The sequence below is a fragment of the Triturus cristatus genome, chromosome 4_2 (assembly GCF_964204655.1).
Source record: "Triturus cristatus chromosome 4_2, aTriCri1.1, whole genome shotgun sequence".
Lineage (NCBI taxonomy): Eukaryota > Metazoa > Chordata > Amphibia > Caudata > Salamandridae > Triturus > Triturus cristatus.
This window is the reverse complement of record NC_140586.1, coordinates 986,339,708-986,358,505: the sequence shown is the minus strand read 5'-3', so window position 1 is coordinate 986,358,505 and position 18,798 is coordinate 986,339,708. Positions and strand designations below refer to the sequence as shown.

The 18,798-nt window shown below is 48.6% G+C and overlaps 1 protein-coding gene across 1 annotated transcript in view; it reads left to right on the top strand.

Moving 5' to 3' along the window:
- LOC146839224 (uncharacterized) overlaps window positions 1-18,798 on the top strand; it is a 722,084-nt gene that overhangs the window by 585,993 nt on the left and 117,293 nt on the right.

Genomic DNA, 18,798 nt, shown 5'->3' with positions numbered 1-18,798 from the left:
ATGCGTTGCAAGAAATCTTCCAAGCCAGTGTTGTCCAGATGGAGGAGTGAGGTCCAGCCAATGAGTGGCCAGACATCGCCTAAAGACTGTCATGGCAATAAAAAGAAAGGTCTGGCTTTGATGTGAAGATACAGGATGTCCCACCCCCAGTACAATCAATGGAGATGATAAAACAATTTCACAACCCATCATAGTTCTCAGAATATTGCTTACACCCTGCTTCAGAGTATCCAATCCAGGACACTCCGCGAACATATGAATGATATCCGCCGCGTGATAGCTGCACCGGGCACATGTTGATCCTGCTACCCGACCCCATTTAGTAATTGTTGCAGGTGTAATGTAAAGATTGAACCATGTTTTGAAGCATTGGAGCTAAAGATTAACCGCAATAAATGACGTCTGGGTAAGTGTAATGCGTCTTCTATTTCTCCCGGTCCCACCTGTAAAAGTCCCTGCCAACGCTCAACATGTTTATTCAGATCATCCCGTGTCAGCTCATTCAGTGTTTGCTATATCCCTCCCAGTGTAGTAGAACCCTTAAGTAATCCCTCAATCAGCTTCACCCCAGAGAAGCCACAGGCACCCCCCATTTTCTTGACTAAAAAATCTCTTGTTTGTAGATATTTGAAGATCTAACCCAAATCGGTCTCTAATCGTCTCAAAAAGCACCACCTCGGCTCCTATTGTAACATCGCCCACCACCCTCACTCCTTGATCATACCGATACCTCACGTACCTATCATTAAAAATGTTTGGGAGAAAACTATTCTTAAATAAAAGGGTATAGGCATTTATACGCCCGAGGCCAAGCTTTTTCCGGACTCTGGTCTAAACCTTATAAGCACAGAATAAAGTTTTAAATTTGACCTTTTTGTAATAATTCTATTCTATATGTCGTAAGAGACAGCCTGAGCCTCATCACCCAGTAACAGCTCATAAACAGATGCGGGCGGCCCAGTCTGTGTAGCCTCTGCCTTTTTATTAAGTAATATCCCTGCCTTATGCAGCACAGAGGCCCAGTGATAAAGCTGAAGATTGGGTCTGCCCATCCCCCTCTTTCTCTTGGTAATGTTAGAAATTTTAGCGCTCTCCGAGGGCGCCAATTGGCCCATATAAACCTAGAAAATAAATTATTCATAGCAACAAACCAGGAATTACTGACATTCAAAGGAATAGCCCTAAAAAAATACAAAATCTTGGGTAAAAAAAGCATTTTAATAACGTTGCATGTCTCTACCATCGTAAGTTTGAGTTTTTCTTATCTATTGAATTCGGTTTTAAATTTAAAAAGCAGCGGATTCAAATTATCTCCTGTGATCTTCACAACGTCTGCCGAAATTTCTACACCTAAGTAAATTGCACTCTGTACCACACGAGAGTCGTTCATCTGTAGACCTTTGCCAACCACAACCTGGGTTTTAGTTGAATTCAGGCGGTAGCCGGAGATTTTCCCGGAAATATCAGCTTCTTTTTTAATCTCCATCAATGCCGTCATGGGATTCGAAGTAATAATTGCAAGATCATCGGCATATGCCCGTATCTTGGTGCTCCACCCTGTGCTCTGCACTCCTAGAATCCGATTGTTGTATTCGATCTTCCTAACCAACGGATCTATATATAGTGCGAACAATAATGGGGAGCACGGGCATCCCTGACGAGTCCCCCTGCTGATCAAACCCGGGTCCGACGTCTCTCCCATTATTGATATTCTTGCCACAGGGTCTCTATACATTATTTCAATGGCGGTGATAAAGCCCTCCCCAAACCCTCTGCTCTTTAAGGTTGCCCATAAAAACATCCGCCTGAGCTTCCAGAAACACCCCTTTCATTAGCTCCTGTAGCGGGGAAGCGAAGATTTTGTAGAATTCGCCGGGTATGGCATCCGTACCCACCGCCTTGCCATTTACAAATGATCTAATAGCTTCCTGAATTTCGTCCACCCTTATAGGTACTTCGAGTGCATCTCTCTCTTCTATTGACAGTCTCTCATACGAAATCCCTGTTAAATACCTCTGTATGGCTTCCTCCCCACTTGGAACATCCTCCATATAAAGCTTCTGATAAAACCGCTGAAAAGCAGCTGGAATTTCTAGAGGCTGATTGACTAACCCGAGCCCGGGATCATCTATTTCTAATATCCCCCCCCTGTGTTATTCGTTGTCTAGTCTGAACCGCCAAAAGGTGACCCAGTCTCTCATTACATTCGGATATTTTAGATCGCCACACGCATTATTTACTTGCCGCCTTATTGGCCGATATATCCATATTTGTAGATTTAACTAAAGCCACCTTAATTTGTGCCTGCTCAACCTCTACATTATTTGTAATAGCCTGGATTCATTTTGTTTCTGCTTCGCTCAGTGCCAGGTATTGTTCTTGGAGATGCCTTTTCGCTTTTGCCTGCGAGGCCCAACCATACCTCAATGTTTCCCCTCTTATCCCCGCTTTGAGTGTGTCCCAAATTATCCCTATCGGTGCACTGCCTTTATTCTCCTCAAGGAATCTAGGAATCCATTCAATCATATGTTGGACATAATCTTCCTCATATAGAAGTGCTCTATTGAAGGTCCAATGAGACATAGCAGATTTTGATGTATGGAGTGAGATCTCTAATACAAGGGGATTGTGATCCGACATTACCCGAGGGAATTTAATGATGTTGGATCTCCTGAGACACAAAAAAATAATCTAGCCTAGCATGAGTTTGGTGGGGAGCAGAGAAAAATGTGTATCCCACATCTTGAGGTTTTAGTGTAGCCCACGCATTAAAAAGCCCATGTGTATTACAAATATTAATCAAAGCATTAAAAACGTTAGGTTAGCGGCCATGGTATGAGTGCACACCTAATTTCATATTCTCATTATTTAGATTGACACTCTAATCCCCACACATGATTATAGGCAGCGGCCAACCAACCAACTCAACACTCAACCAGTCAAATAAAGCCGGGTCATCCAACACTGGCCCATAGACAGAACACAGTGTGAAGGAATAATTATCCAAACAACAGTGAGTGAGAACCCATCTACCATACGGGTCTGATTTTGAGCGTGGGAACCTTAAACCTTTTTTGCGAGCCATAATCGCAACCCCTCTTGTGCGTGTTCCCTGGGACGTAGCAGAGATCAGCGGGTGCCCCTCTAGCTCAGCAATCTTTTGTCTACCGGCTTGAAGATGAGTCTCCAGGAGACAAACTATATCTGCTTTTAGGTATTTCATATCTTCATTAATCCTGCATTTTTTGAGGGATTATTCAGGCCACATATATTAACTGAGGCTATCTGCAATTTACACAGTGACATTCATTGACCACAGCAAGTCCTGACTGTTCCAATTCCTGCTACCTACAAATACGAAATCAACAAATTTAGTTGGCTGGATCCACCCCCCCTACCCCTTACCACCCCCACTCCCTCTCAACCCGCCCCTATCCATCGACCCTTGTGATGCCTCCTGCATAAAGCTGCCTCCCACCACCACTCACCTCGCTCTACCCTACAAAAGAAAGGAAAACAACCCCCAAGTGATAATTAAAACCAAGCAAGCAAACTAAAGCAGTCAAGTAAATCAAAAATAGTTTTAACCAGATTCCTCCCACTACTATCCCTGGTTATCCCACAAGTCCGTTTACGCCCTTAATTTTCGGAGATTTCCAGCAAAAAGCCTTGAGCCTGTGTCTCTGAAGAAAATACTCTGGCACTTCCCTTCCAAATGATTTTGAGTCGTGCTGGGATGAGTAAATAGGCTTCACATCCTTTCTTTTGAAATGGTCAACTGGCGAAGCCTCCACCTTCTCTCTACTCTAATATGGCAGAAATCTGGCCTAGCAAAGAAGGTGTGGCCTTCCGCCGTGCGTCTTGATTCAGGTCGGGCTTTGTCAAACACTGCCTGTCGAAGGAGGAAATTTCCCCCAAAAAATCAGTATAGCTCTGGGTTTTTCCATCACCCCATTCTGCCCCTGCCTTTTCATGAGCATAAATGGAAAATGATGTATGCGCTGCACCTCAGTATCCCAATCGCAGTGTCCCTCCGCATTTTCCGGGACGCCAAGAAGTCTCAAATTGTTACGGCTCTGGCGGTTTTCAAAATCTTCTAACTTCCACATCACGTCCAACATCCGTGTTTCATTTGACGTGTCTTGTCGGGCTGAGTTTTCTGTTTCAGCCTCTAAAGCAACCACCCGTTCTTCAAGAGCCGTAGTTGTCTCAGCGATCTCGGTGCATGATTTATTTACTTTTCTAATGGCCTCTTGGAGTTTCCTTCTAGCAAGGAGAGCCCGCTTATATTCTTGTCTTGCTTCCCGCTGCATCTGTTTTAGAGTTGAATATATCAAGCTCATCGAAGGGTGAAGATGCTACCTCCGTTGAAGGGTTGTTAGATTGGTTTTTGGGGCCTTCTGCAAGGTCTGCATCATCAGTTAAAAACTGAGTAGTCGAGTATTCCCATTTTAGCTGGCTGGAGCGACTATCAATCAATCAATCAATCAATCACGGCATTTGTATAGCGCGCTACTCACCCGGAAGGGTCTCTAGGCGCTTGGGGGAAGGGGTCCGCTACTGCTCGAACAGCCAGGTCTTGAGTTGTCTCCTGAAGGCGAGGTGGTCCTGGGTCAGCCGGAGGTGGATGGGGAGGGAGTTCCATGTCTTGGCCGCCAGGTAGGAGAAGGATCTGCCTCCGGCGGTGGCTCTTCGGATGCGTGGTACGGTTGCGAGGGCGAGGCTGGTAGACCGTAGCTGGCGGGTGGGTGTGTAGAAGGTCAGGCGGTCGTTGAGGTACTTGGGGCCCAGGTCGTGGATGGATTTGTGTGCGTGGGTGAGGAGCCTGAACGTGATCCTCTTGTCGACGGGGAGCCAGTGCAGGTCCCTCAGGTGGCCAGAGATGTGGCTGCGTCGGGGGATGTCCAGAATGAGTCAGGCGGAGGCGTTCTGGATGCGTTGGAGTCTTTTCTGTAGTTTGGCTGTGGTTCCGGCATAGAGGGTGTTTCCGTAGTCCAGTCGGCTGGTGACGAGGGCCTGGGTGACCGTCTTCCTGGGATCCATCGGAAGATCTTGCGAAGCATGCGAAGGGTGTGAAAGCATGATGAGGATACGGCGTTGACTTGTCTGGTCATCGAGAGGGAGGAGTCCAGGATGAAGCCCAGGTTACCTGCGTGCTCTGTTGGCTTGGGGCGGTGCCCAGGGCTGGGGGCCACCAGGAGTCGTTCCAGGCGGAGGGTGATGGTCCCAGGATGAGGACTTCCGTCTTGTATGAGTTCAGTTTCAGGCGACTGTTCTTCATCCACTCGGCGACGTCTTTCATCCCTTCGTGTAGGCTGGTTCTGGCGGTGTCGGGGTCTCTGGTGAGGGAGAGGATCAGCTGGGTGTCGTCGGCGTAGGAGATGATGTTGAGGTTGTGTTGGCGTGCGATGGCGGCTAGAGGTCTCATGTAGATGTTGAAGAGGGTGGGGCTGAGTGATGATCCTTGCGGGACTCCACAGATGACTTCGCTGGCCTCGGATCGAAACGGGGGGAGGCGGACTCTCTGTGTTCTTCCGGCAAGGAATGAGGTGATCCACTTCAGTGCCTTCTCTTGGATGCTGGTGTTGTCGAGGCGTTGGACTAGGGTGCGGTGGCAGACAGTGTCAAATGCTGCGGAGAGGTCCAGGAGGATGAGTGCCGCTGTTTCCCCGTTGTCGAGCAGGGCTCGGATGTCGTCGGTGGCTGCGATGAGGGTGGTCTCGGTGCTGTGGTTGGCTCTGAAACCGGACTGCGAGGGGTCGAGGGATCCGTTCGTCTCGAGGAAGGCGGAAAGCTGTTTGTTGACGATCTTCTCGATGACTTTGGCGGGAAAAGGGAGGAGCGAGATGGGTCGGACGTTTTTGAGGTCGGTGGGGTCCGCTGTTGGTTTCTTCAGTAGGGCGCTGAGCTCGGCATGCTTCCAGCTCTCTGGGAAGGTGGCGGTGTTGAAGGAGGTGTTGATGATGTCCCGGAGTTGGGGTGCGATGGCGGAGTCGGCCTTGTTGAAGACGTGGTGGGGGCAGGGGTCGGTTGGAGAGCCGGAGTGGATGGTGTTCATCGTGCGGGCTGTGTCTTCGGTGGTCACCGTGGTCCAGGTGCGGAGGGTGGCGGTGGGGTTCGTTGGTTCGGTGGTTGGGTGCGTGGATGGTGCGCCGCAACTGTTGTGGATGTTGGCAATCTTGCGGTGGAAGAATGAGGCGAGGGAGTCGCAGAGATCTTGTGAAGGGGTGATGTCGTTGATGCCGGTGCTGGGGTTGGAGAACTCCTTGACGATGCTGAAGAGTTCCTTGCTGTCGTGGGCGTTGTTGTCCAGTCGCTCCTTCAGTGATTTCTTCTTGGTGGTGCGGATGAGCTGGTGGTGCTTGCGGGTGGCGTGTTTGAGGGCGGTCATGTTGTCAGTGGTCCGGTCGTGGAGCCAGGCTTTCTCTAGCGTGCGGCAGGTCTTCTTGGAGTTTTTGAGTTCGTCGGTGAACCAGGGGGCTTTCTTGCTTCTGGGTCTGCTGGGAGGGTTCTTCCATGGTGCGAGGTCATCGGCGCAGGCGGTCAGCCACTGCGTGAAGTTGCGGGCTGCTTCGTTGGCGTCTGATGTGCTGGCGGGTGGGTTCTGGCTGAGGGAGGTGGTGAGCTGGTCGGCGGTGATCTTGCGCCAGCTCCTGTGAGGAACCTGTTGCGGGTGGTGGTGGGTTGTGGTTTTCCTGAATCTGAAGTGGACGCAGCTGTGGTCGGTCCAGTGGAGTTCGGTGGAGTGGCTGAAGCTGATGTGCTTGCTGGATGAGAAGACGGGATCAAGCGTGTGGCCGGCGTAGTGGGTGGGGGTGTTGACCAGTTGCTTGAGGCCGAGGTTGGTGAGGTTGTCTAGCAGGGCGGCGGTGTTGCGGTCCTTGTTGTTCTCCAGGTGGAAGTTGAGGTCCCCTAGGAGGAGGTAGTCGGCGGAGGGGAGGGCGTGTGGGCTGATGAAGTCCGTGATGTCTTCGCTGAATTGCGTGCGTGGTCCCGGGGGTCGGTAGATGAGGGTGCCTCTGAGGGTCGTCTTTGGGTCGGTGTGAATCTGGAAGTGGAGGTGTTCGGCGGTGGCGAGGGTGTCGTCGGCGTCGGTCATGATGCGGATGGTGTTCTTGTGGACGATGGCGATGCCTCCTCCGGTCTGGTTGACGCGGTCCCTCCTGATGATCTTGTATCCATCCGGGATGGCGATGGCGATGTCGGGGGCTGAGGAGGCGTTCATCCATGTTTCGGTGAGGAAGGCGATGTCTGGTGATGTTGTGTCGAGGAGGTTCCAGAGTTCTACGGCGTGTCTGTGGATGGAGCGGGTGTTGAGCAGGATGCACTTGAGGTCGTTGCAGGAGTTTGGCTTGGCGGGCGTGGTGCAGGTTCGGAGGCAGGAGAACTTGCAGGTTGTGCAGGTGAAGGGTCCGTGGAAGAGTTTCGGGGCAGCCCGGCAGCAGGTGGGCCTCCGGCCGGTATTGAGTGCGTTGAGGGCGGCGGCGTCGTAGGTATGTCGGGTCGGCTTGCATCGCTGGGGCCCAGGGGTCCTGGCACTGGGCGCGGTCCAGGTGCGGAAGGGCGCAGACGGGCTTGCCTTTGGCGCGCCTTCGGCGCACAATCGGCACGCCCGCTGCGCGTGACCGCTGCGCGTACGCGCGGTCGCCATTTATGGCGAAGTGGGAGGGAGGGAGGAGCAGCTGGGAGGCGGGAGCGGGGAGGGCACAAAACGAAAAGGGGGCATGGCCGCTTGGACGGTGGCGGGAAGCGGGGAGCGGGGCAGGTACATGGGGACTGAAAACAAGCAACGAAGCCTACACAACAACGTGCAGGGGACAGCAGTAACAATATACAAAAGGGAAAAACAATTAGAAAACGAAAAAAGGTTAAACACTGTTAAAGCAAAACACACACACGCAAAATATGGCAGAGGGGCAGGGAACAGAGAGGCAGGCACAGCGAGGCTGCGGGCAGCAGCGAGGCGAGGGGCACACACACAGCTGGTGGCCGTGTGGCGCGGGGGTGTCCTGAGACTATTATCTGCATCTGATTGCCCGGCTTCCCGTTTTTTCCCGCTATGAGTTCTCCCTCTTCTCTTGGTTAGTGAGGGCAGGCGTTTTTTAGTGCTAGGATTAGAGAGGGCACTATCCGACTCCGTGCCTGTATTATCCAATTCTGAGGTCTACCCTTCACTGGGATTGGATAGTTCAGAATCCTCATTTAGGGAGAAGAATTTTTCTCCGCATTCGGGGGTCCCCCCAGCCTTCCCCACAATACCAGTAAACTTGGGGTCTTTTATTTTTATTGAGCTGCCAACCATCATTAGCTCCCCGCTGTGTTGATTGTCCACTGTTATAGGAGTTGCCGCTTGTAGGAGAGTAGGATCTGCACTTATGTTGCCCCCACTTTTTTCTGATGTATACACTGGTTTCTGGCTATAGTCAGGCTGGGATCCTGCCAATCAGGACCCCAGCCTCTCTGTTCTCTCTAAACGACTTGGAGTGCATATTAGATGCACTAGTGATTGGATACTGTGGTACCTTATGAGCCCCTGTTATATGGTACCTTAGGTACCTAGGGCATTGGTACTTCACAGGCCTACCAGGGGCTGAAGCATGTATTATGCTACCCCTGGTAAGCAGACTAAATCTGACACCACAGGCCTCCTACTGCAGCCTGGGTGAGGTAGTGTTAGCACTCCTCACTGAGATATAGGTTCCCTATATCTCACCTTACACACACATATAACCCTATCAGTCACCGCTAAGGCAGGCCCTATCAATCCTGAGGGCAGGGTGCTTGGTTTCCATGTGAGGGGGTGCCTCTGCCTGAGCAGGGCCCCTCTGCAGCTCTCAGAGTCTATTCTCTGTGGCTGTTTGTGGATGCGGTTAAACCATATACTCTTAAGTGCATTATAAATGCTAACTTTGGAATGACTGCATCAAAACATGTCGTGTTTGGTGTCAAACAACTTGGAATCATACCCCCACACCAGTAACTGGTGTGGGAGTATGATCCCACCCTTCTAGAGGGGACGACATGTACCCACTGTGGAAACACGGTAGAATCCTATAGAGCCCTGACATCACAAAATGGATGCCACCAGCACTGGCCCTTGGCTGCCCTCCTGCTGCTGACTGAAACTCGCAGTGGAGGAGGCCCAACAATAGACATCCTGTCACAGGGAGGTGTCACCAGCTCCCAGGCAGGATTTAGTGTATTGGGGCTGGGTGGGTGCACTCCTAGAGTGCTTTGAAGTCCTGCACTGGGGGAGCAGTAGGCTCCTCTGTGCATATGCCAGCTCAATATGGTTCAGGGGCTACCTGTCCCTGCTCTGGCGTGAAACTGGACAAAGGGAAGTGGGTGTAACTACCCCCTACCCTGACCCTCCCAGAGGAGTGGTCATAGAGCTAGTCCCTCCCCTACCTTAGTATAAGATAGGGAAACCTTGCCATTGCAAATTAGATATCCCTAGATGACGTTATACAAGAAGAATCCTGGCCTTTCGACGTTCCACTAACTTTGGAAGACTGAAGAATCTCGCTTGGAGTCAAGGAGTGACTACCCTGCTTGGCAGGCACCAAAAACTCTAATCAACGGTCGCAAACTTTCCCGCTCCCGCCGGAGTCCGAAGTCCCTGCAGCCCCGGAAGTGGATTTCCTGACTTCACGACAGCCATTGTGAGTCCCCAGCAAAGCTGAGGCGAGTGGACCCCACGAGTGACGAGGAACAGCAATACCTGGGAACCATGCACTATTGTCGAGTGCAACCCCTTCACGATGGTCTATGAACTTATGTATTGGACCTTTTGTGGCCCAAGCCTCCAGCAGATTTTGCAGCGAAAATCAGAGGCCTACCCCGTCCCGAGTGCCCGTGGGCTCCTGTCAAGCATTTCCTCATGAGGCGTCTTCGCGATCCCTTGCCCGTTGGTTTGTGGGTCCCCCGAAGACTTTCTTATCGAACCAAAGGGCTCCCCTGATTGCTCCAGGCCTGCCCTCACTCACCCTCGCTGGGTGAGTCCATCAGACCTTGCTGGTCTGCACCGCTGACTTTTTCCACGTCCCACAAGACTTGCTGTTGACAAGGCTTGTTGGCTCCAATCCGGTTGCCGACACCTCAGTAAGCTGCAGACGTCATGGGACAGTCCGAATCCAGCACCTGGTCATCGTCGATGCCTCCTGGACCTCGTGAAGAGTAAAAACACCATCGACTACCTGAAATCACCCAACTTCCGTGGTCATCCATCTTCCTGGCCCCGGGTCACTGGCAAGTGACTATGAACACTGTCCCTTCTGCTTTCAGGTCATCTTCATCCACCCTTGGATTCCCCGGGACACTTCTCCAGTCTTCGCTTAAAAAATCAAACCGCGACTTGCTCCATTGTAATCAATAGGGAACCCGCGGCTGTGTTCACACACTGCACACGTCTTCCTTGGGTCTGTTACTCACCTGCTTCTGCTGCATTAGTGAAGTCCTAGTGATTCTGCAGGACCTAGGCCTTGTCCCCACGCAAGCCGACATTCCTAACCCACTTTTTTAGTATATGGTCTGGTACGCCCCTAGGGCCTCAGCCATATTTGTGCTTAACTTATTGTGAAACGTTGATAATTGAATGTTTTCCTGACTTCTAATCTCATAAAGAGATTAGTAGAGTGTGTCTAGTAATAAATACATATATATTTGATATATATACCTGTGTGGTGTCCTTTCATTTGGTAATTCAAGAGATTATAAGGTAAAACAAGCTGCTTTACATTCCTCTGAGACTTAGCCTGAAGGCTGCTCTCCACAGCTACCACTAGGATAGCTTTCTTTAAAAGGTTGTCTTAAACCTATCTACCATAAGAGTCAGATTGGACTGGTGCAAGGTGACCACTATAACTAGTGACCAGCATATGCCAGGCCAACTTCTCACATTGGTGGGCAGCGTGTGGGATTCCAGCTTGTCAGTGTTTTACCAGAAAATCTCTATTTGAATTACTAACTGAAAACCTCTAAAGGTACTCAAGGTACATATAAAGTCAAGCTTAGTATCAATAAGTTCTACTGAACTTAGAGCTGTTTGTGAAGGGATAGCACACCCTTGCTACAGCTCAAGCTAGGATCAGTAGGCCACAAACTAGTGTAGGTAGTACAACACTGCACAACACTAGAATGTCCTTAAGGGTTGGAACCAGTGCGTCCACCCAGCCTCAGTATAAGGACATGACCTTCTTTGACTTGAAGGCCATGTGTGTTGCAAGACACCTGAAGCTAGGACAGAGTCCCTCCACACTACACCTGATAGATATGCTTACAGCAGATGATCTGAGGTTGGCTCTAGGAACTAACAGATCTGAATCAGGGAGTGGGTCAGCTATAGTGTCTGATGACCTGGACTCTGTGGTTGAAGGGCCAGATCCAGAAAGATCTGAACAGGACAGAGGAATTCTCCCTAAGAGAACTGACAGAGTGGAAGAGAGGCCTAGGTCCCCTTCAAGGGAATCTGACAACTCCTATCACTCTGGCAGAGAATCTGTCCATCAGAGGAACTCATACTTTAATAGAGAGACCTCTTCTGAAAGAAGGTACAAGATGCTCCAGTATGAGGGGTGAGCAGTCAAAATATCGAAAATAAAATATCGACCTACACTAATATCGAGTTTTAAATATCGAAGGGACAGAATATCGATGTCAATAATATCTATGGACAGAATATCGACCCTAAGGTAAGTATCTTTATATCGATGTTAGTAATATCGAAGTTAGTAATATCGATATCAAATATATCGATGTTACTAATATTGATGTTACTAATATCGATATTTATATTATTGTTATGTATTTTATTATGTATTTAATATGCATGTGTTATATGTTTTTTGATAAGTGTTCTACTGGTTTTAAAATATATGTATACAATTTTTATATGTTAATAATGTTTTTTTAAGTCAATTTTGTGTTTTAGTACTGTAGCGGGTTGTGGGTTTATAGGGGAATAGGGTGGAAGGTAATTTAATTATATGAAATTAATTATACATTTTTAGGAATTGTAAATTAATTTTAATTAATTTTTGCGTTTAAGTTCTGTAGCGGGTTGTGGGTTTATAGGGGAATAGGGTGGGAAGTAATTTAATTATATGAAATTAATTATACATTTTTAGGAATTATAAATTAATTTTAATTAATGTTTGCGTTTAAGTTCTGTAGTGGGTTGTGGGTTTATAGGGGAATAGGGTGGGAAGTAATTTAATTGTAATTAAGTAATAATTTATTTTCATTTATTGGTATTGATAATTATATTATTGTTAATTAATTATTAATTGGTAATTAATTTTTATTAATTGGTAATTCGTTTTTATTAATTGATTAATTGATAATTATGTTAAGTGTATTATTTTATTATTGGAGTGTGTCGTGCGTTTGTAGGGGAATAGTGTTGGAAGTAATTGAAATCTAATTAAGTAATTATTAAATTTGTTGTTGGGTATTGATAATTAATTAATTGGACATTAATTATTAATTTGTAATATTTTAAATTAGAATATTTTTGCGAATTATTAATTGGTAATCAATGTTTAATAATTATTATTTTGGGGTATAAAAAATATTTAATAGTTTAATATTTTTTAATTGGTAAATAATGTTTCATAATTATTTTTTGTGGTAAATTTTTGTTTTGTTCAATATTTTTTAATTGGTAATTACTTTTCAATAATTCATATGTTTTTGGTTATGAAAAATATTTTATTGTTTAATATTTATTATTTGATAATTAATATTTCTTAATTATTATTTATTATTAATTTATTGTTAATTGATTATTCATTGGTAGTTATGTTTGTAATTATTATTTATTGGTATTTGTAAATAATTTTGAGTTATTTAATAATTAAATCACTAATTATTTTGAATAATTATTTTATTTATAAGTATGTTATTTTTAACTTCTACGCCATCCAACAGTTTCCCTACAGTTGCACTCTCTGGAGTTGGAATAGCAATTTTGACCCTTGCGCTATCCATCACTTTCTCTACTGTTGCACTCTATGGAGTTGGAATAGTAATTTTTACCCCTACGCTATCCAACACTTTCCCTACTGTTGCACTCTCTGGAGTGGGAATAGTAATTTGTACCCTCCCGATGTCCAACGCTTTCCCTACTATTGCACTCTCTGGAGTTGGAATAGTAATTTTTACCCCTACGCTATCCAACACTTTCCCTACTGTTGCACTCTCTGGAGTTGGAATAGTAATTTTGACCCTTACGCTATCCAACACTTTCCCTACTGTTGCACTCTCTGGAGTTGGAATAGTAATTTTTACCCCTACGCTATCCAACACTTTCCCTACTGTTGCACTCTCTGGAGTGGGAATAGTAATTTTTACCCCTTCGCTATCCAAAACTTTCCCTACTGTTGCACTTTCTGGAGTGGGAATAGTAATTTTTACCCCTACGCTATCCAACACTTTCCCTACTGTTGCACTCTCTGGAGTGGGAATAGTAATTTTTACCCTCCCGATGTCCAACGCTTTCCCTACTAATGCACTCTCTGGAGTTGGAATAGTAATTTTTACCCCTACGCTATCCAATACTTTCCCTACTGTTGCACTCTCTGGAGTTGGAATAGTAATTTTGACCCTTACGCTATCCAACACTTTCCCTACTGTTGCACTCTCTGGAGTTGGAATAGTAATTTTTACCCCTACGCTATCCAACACTTTCCCTACTGATGCACTCTCTGGAGTGGGAATAGTCATTTTTACCCCTTCGCTATCCAAAACTTTCCCTACTGTTGCACTCTCTGGAGTGGGAATAGTAATTTTTACCCTTACGCTATCCAACACTTTCTCTACTGTTGCACTCTCTGGAGTGGAAATAGTCATTTTTAGCCCCACGCTATCCAACATTTTCCTTACTGTTGTTTTTTTTGGAGCTGGAGTAGTAGTTTTATTGTCTGTGTTATTTAATATTTTTTGCATTATTTTAGCTAATGTAATATATAATTAATTTTAACAATATTCAAATTAAATGTAATTTTTTAAATGTGTTATATATAATTATTTAATTTTTATTCATGTTATTGTTTTATGTGTATGATGTATTTGTAATTTATAATAATTTATAATAATTTATAAGTTATTAAAACAATTACTAAAACTGATTATTAAGTAAGTATATATATTATATAATATATGTATATGTGTAATTCATGTTTTATTAAATTATATATATATTAGTTATTAATTTTAAATATTATAAAATATATTTAATTATGTTTCTTTTATTTATAAGTATTATTTGGTTTATTTCACATATTTTTTTTTTTACTAAAAAATACCTTAGATTTTTAATATCGATATTTTGGACATTCTATATTTTATTTTCGATATTTTTGGACTTACCATGTTGTAGATAGGATGTCGATATTCTTGACATCGATATTTTTGCTCCGATATTTTTGTAGGTCGATTTTTTGACCTTCGATATTTTGTCTGTGATCCAGTATGAGGAAGGTAGGCTTGCCCTCACAACCAAGCAATTTGCCTTAGATAGAGAAGCTTTTGAGCTCCCGAGAGCTTCTAGAAAAGAGGGGTTAGAACCCCCTGGTGGCAGCAACAGTGTCCCTAGAAGTAGAGAATATATTCCAGACCATAGGACCTGTCCAAGGTTGTTCCTCCCTACCAGAGTGGGGATGATATCCACAAATGGATAACTTCTATGGAGAGGGCCTGTAAGGTACAAAAGGTCCCCCAGAAGCAGTGGGCAGCAATCTTGTGGCTATCCTTTTCTGATAAAGGTAGAGACAAGCTCCTCACTGTTAGAGAAGAGGACGCTAATGACTATGAAGCCCTGAAGAGTGCATTAATAGATGGGGTTGGCTTAACCACTGAACAGTACAGGTTGAAGTTCAGAGACACCCAGAAAGCACAGACTCAGGATTGGACTGACTTTGTTGATTGTGCAACTAAGGCTCTAGAGGGTTGGCTGGTTAGTAGTAGAGTTACTGATATTAAGGGATTGTATAATGTTATCGTGAGAGAACAGATCCTTAATAATTGCCAAAACCAGTTGTTGCATCAATACCTGGTGGACTCTGATCTGACCTCTCCCCAAGAATTGGGAAAGAAGTCAGACAAATGGGTCAGAACCAGGGTGAGGCAGAAAACCCAGAATCAAGGGGGTGACACTAAGGTGCCGATCACGATCCTGTAAAAACCGGGTACGAACCGTCGGACGGAGCATATTCACCGTCCGACGCGTACCCGGTCGTCAAAATTTACAAACAAGGAATTACGATTCGCACGGGTACACCATTACCGTACGAATCGTAAAAAAGCCCGACCGACCAAAAAAAACCTACCAATGCGATCCGGGAAAGCGCCGACCTGACGTCGGGACGCACGCAGCCAGCCATTCACGACCCAGGAATTACGATTCGCACCGACGTCACCCCGCACGGTGATTATTTTCCGGCTGCCAAAAACTGCCGGGAAATCAGGACGACGCGAACAAGGACCACCAGTACGCGACGGACAGACGACTACGCGAACAAGGAGGACCAGTACGCGACAGGACGACGCGAACAAGGAGGACCAGTACGCGACGGACACACAGGACGACGCGACCAAGAAGGACCCGTACGCGACAGGACGACGCGATCAAGGAGGACCCGTACGCGACAGGACGACGCGATCAAGGAGTACCAGTACGCGACGGACAGACATGGACCCGAACCTACGAGTCATCCCTGCCCTCATAGCAGTCCACCTCCTCTACAGGTTACGCCGCAGACGCCGCAGAAGGTCAGAACAACTAAGGGAGGGGGGGAAAGGGGGGAAAGGGGGGGCAGGACCAGGGGCAGGCCACAAAACAACCACATAAGTCACACACCACACATGGCCTGGACATACCTGACTCCCATGCCCTGGTCACCACGAGGGGGTGGGGGCGTGTCCTGATAAGCCAGCGACCGCCACTACGGAAGTCCGTCACCACGCGAACCGGCAACACAACCAGACAGGTACGTCCCGTACCCACGCCTGAAGAGCGTGGGTACGAGTCGTACCACGCACACACACACGTCACCCCAACAATGGCGGGACGGATCGTACCCACGTGGCAAAGGCCTGGGTACGGCCCGCACAAGCATCACATAGCGTGGGGACGGATATGTACGGACCCCACCCCCACCCCGTATGCATGGAGCGTACACCCACCCCAACAGTGTAAGTACGACCCGTACCCCCACCCGCGTATGCAAGGAGCATACCCCCCACCCCAACAGTGTAAGTACGACCCGTACCCCCACCCGCGTAAGCAAGGAGCGTACCCCCCACCCCAACAGTGTAAGTACGACCCGTACCCCCACCCGCGTATGCAAGGAGCGTACCCCCCACCCCAACAGTGTAAGTATGACCCGTACACCCACCCGCGTATGCAAGGAGCGTACCCTCCACCCCAACAGTGTAAGTACAACCCGCACCCCCACCCGCGTATGCAAGGAGCGTACCCCCCACCCCAACAGTGTAAGTACGACCCGTACTCCCACCCGTGTAAGCAAGGAGCGTACCCCCCACCCCAACAGTGTAAGTACGACCCGTACCCCCACCCGCGTATGCAAGGAGCGTACCCCCCACCCCAACAGTGTAAGTACGACCCGTACCCCCACCCGCGTATGCAAGGAGCGTACCCCCCACCCCAACAGTGTAAGTACGACCCGTACCCCCACCCGCGTATGCAAGGAGCGTACCCCCCACCCCAACAGTGTAAGTACGACCCGTACCCCCACCCGCGTACTCACGGACCGTACCCCCACCACACCAGTGTAACTAGACTCGTACCCTCACCTCGAATGCATGGAGCGCACCCCCACCGTGTATGTTCCAAGCGTACATATCCAGAAATAGGAGGTGTGTGTGCAGAGTCCTCCCAGCAGTGCCCTGAGACAGGAGGGGTGGGTGTGGAGTCCTCCCAGCAGTGCCCTGAGACAGGAGGGGTGGGTGCAGAGTCCTCACAGCAGTGCCCAGAGACAGGAGGGGTGGGTGCAGAGTCCTCCCAGCAGTGCCCAGACACAGGAGGGGTGTAACACATGTGTGTGATGCCGGAATCACCCACATGCATACTGCCTACAAGGGAACATGTCCCCATGAACTCATGTCAACAGACTCCACACACAAGTACAGTGATCACCCAGGATGCCACATATGTTGCAGGTGGAGACACGGCCATGCATGCATGGCCAAAGTAGAAGGGCTCCGTCACACACACAGCTCATGTAGACACTGCTCTGCGCTAAACATTGCGAACACCCTGCAGGGAAGAAAGCAGGGTACACAGAGGAAGGAATACACCCTGGGACAATTGCAACATGCAGTAACTGCTCACATGAACAAAGAAAGTTAGCCAACACCTTGTGATGGCACACAGATCCCAGGGTCCCCCCAATGAGCAGCACACCACTACATATCCCACACACCCAAACCCTTAAACACCACCCAAAACCATGTAGCAACCACCAACACCAATACCAGCATAGCAGTAGTGTGATAATGAAAACAAAATTAAGCTTTATTCAGCATGAGCACAATGTCCGTGGATCGCAGGCAGTTCCATATTCACATATCCCATAGGGCAGTCAATGATTAGCAGCCGGATGGGGGACACAGTGGGATGCGTGTCCCCTACCTTGCCTGCACAGTCAAATGGCATCGTCTTCCATACTGGTGAGGGCATCAGGGGGGGGGGAAGCAACAGGCACCGCAGGGACATCAGGGCAAAGGGGAGGCGTTGTGGGTGCAGGGATGGAAGACTCCACCACAGGGGGTGGGGCAGGGCCAAAGGCGGAGGCCAGGATGGCACTACACACCTTTGCAAGGTCCTCCAGGGATTCCCCTGCACCCGAAGGATCCACAGGCCCCAAGGAGGGGGGGGGTCAGAGGGATGGGTCGCAGCGCCACCGGGGGAGGGTGGAGACAGGGGGGGAGACTCAACCACCCTGATCGAGGACTTCCGTGACCGCTTGCGTGGTGGTGTAACTGTGGGGCTCAGGGACAGAGCGGCCATGAATGAGTCCTTGGGGGAGATGTTGCCAGGAGAGCTGAGGGGAGGGGATTTGGAGGGAGTGGACTGGGTGGAATGCGGACTCCCACTATGGCTGCGTGTCACACGTATGCCCCCCGACCCAGTGGGTGTGCCTACCTCACCCTGTGTGTGCGTGTCAGGAGGAGTGCGGTGGACCTTCCCTGCTGGTGTGGTGCCTGTGTCTGTTGTGGTGGGTGCATGCCGACGTCTGGGTGTACGTGGGACAGGCATGGGAGTGGGAAGTGTGGATGGGGCAGGGGTAGGTGGGGGGAGGTCGCGCTGCAGGAGACCCACTGCTGCAGTCAGTGTGGAGTCTATGGACCTCAGCAAGTTGCGTTGGTCAGCCTGCGATGAATGAATGCCCTCCAAGAAAGCCTCGATGTTGGTGAGGGTTTTCCCGTGGGCATGGAGGACATTAAGGATCGCAGCCTGACCAACCTGCAGCTGCCGCTGGATGTCCACAGACTCAGCATTGGCGGCAGCAGTGGAGACAGGGGCAGGGGGTGCGGTGCCTGGCAGGAAGGAGACATGTGGGGACCGGGCACGCTTGGAAGGGACACGAGCACGTGGGAGGCGGCTGATGGGAACTGAGGGGGCGGTGCCAGGTGTTGTTCCGCTGTCAGATGGTGGTGCAGCCTCCGCCCACTCGGAGTGATCACCCTCGGACCCGTCAGCTTCATAGTCTGTTGTGCCAGTCGACAGGTCCCCGGGGTCACTCTCCACCGCCTCTGTCCCACTCGAAATGCCAGCAC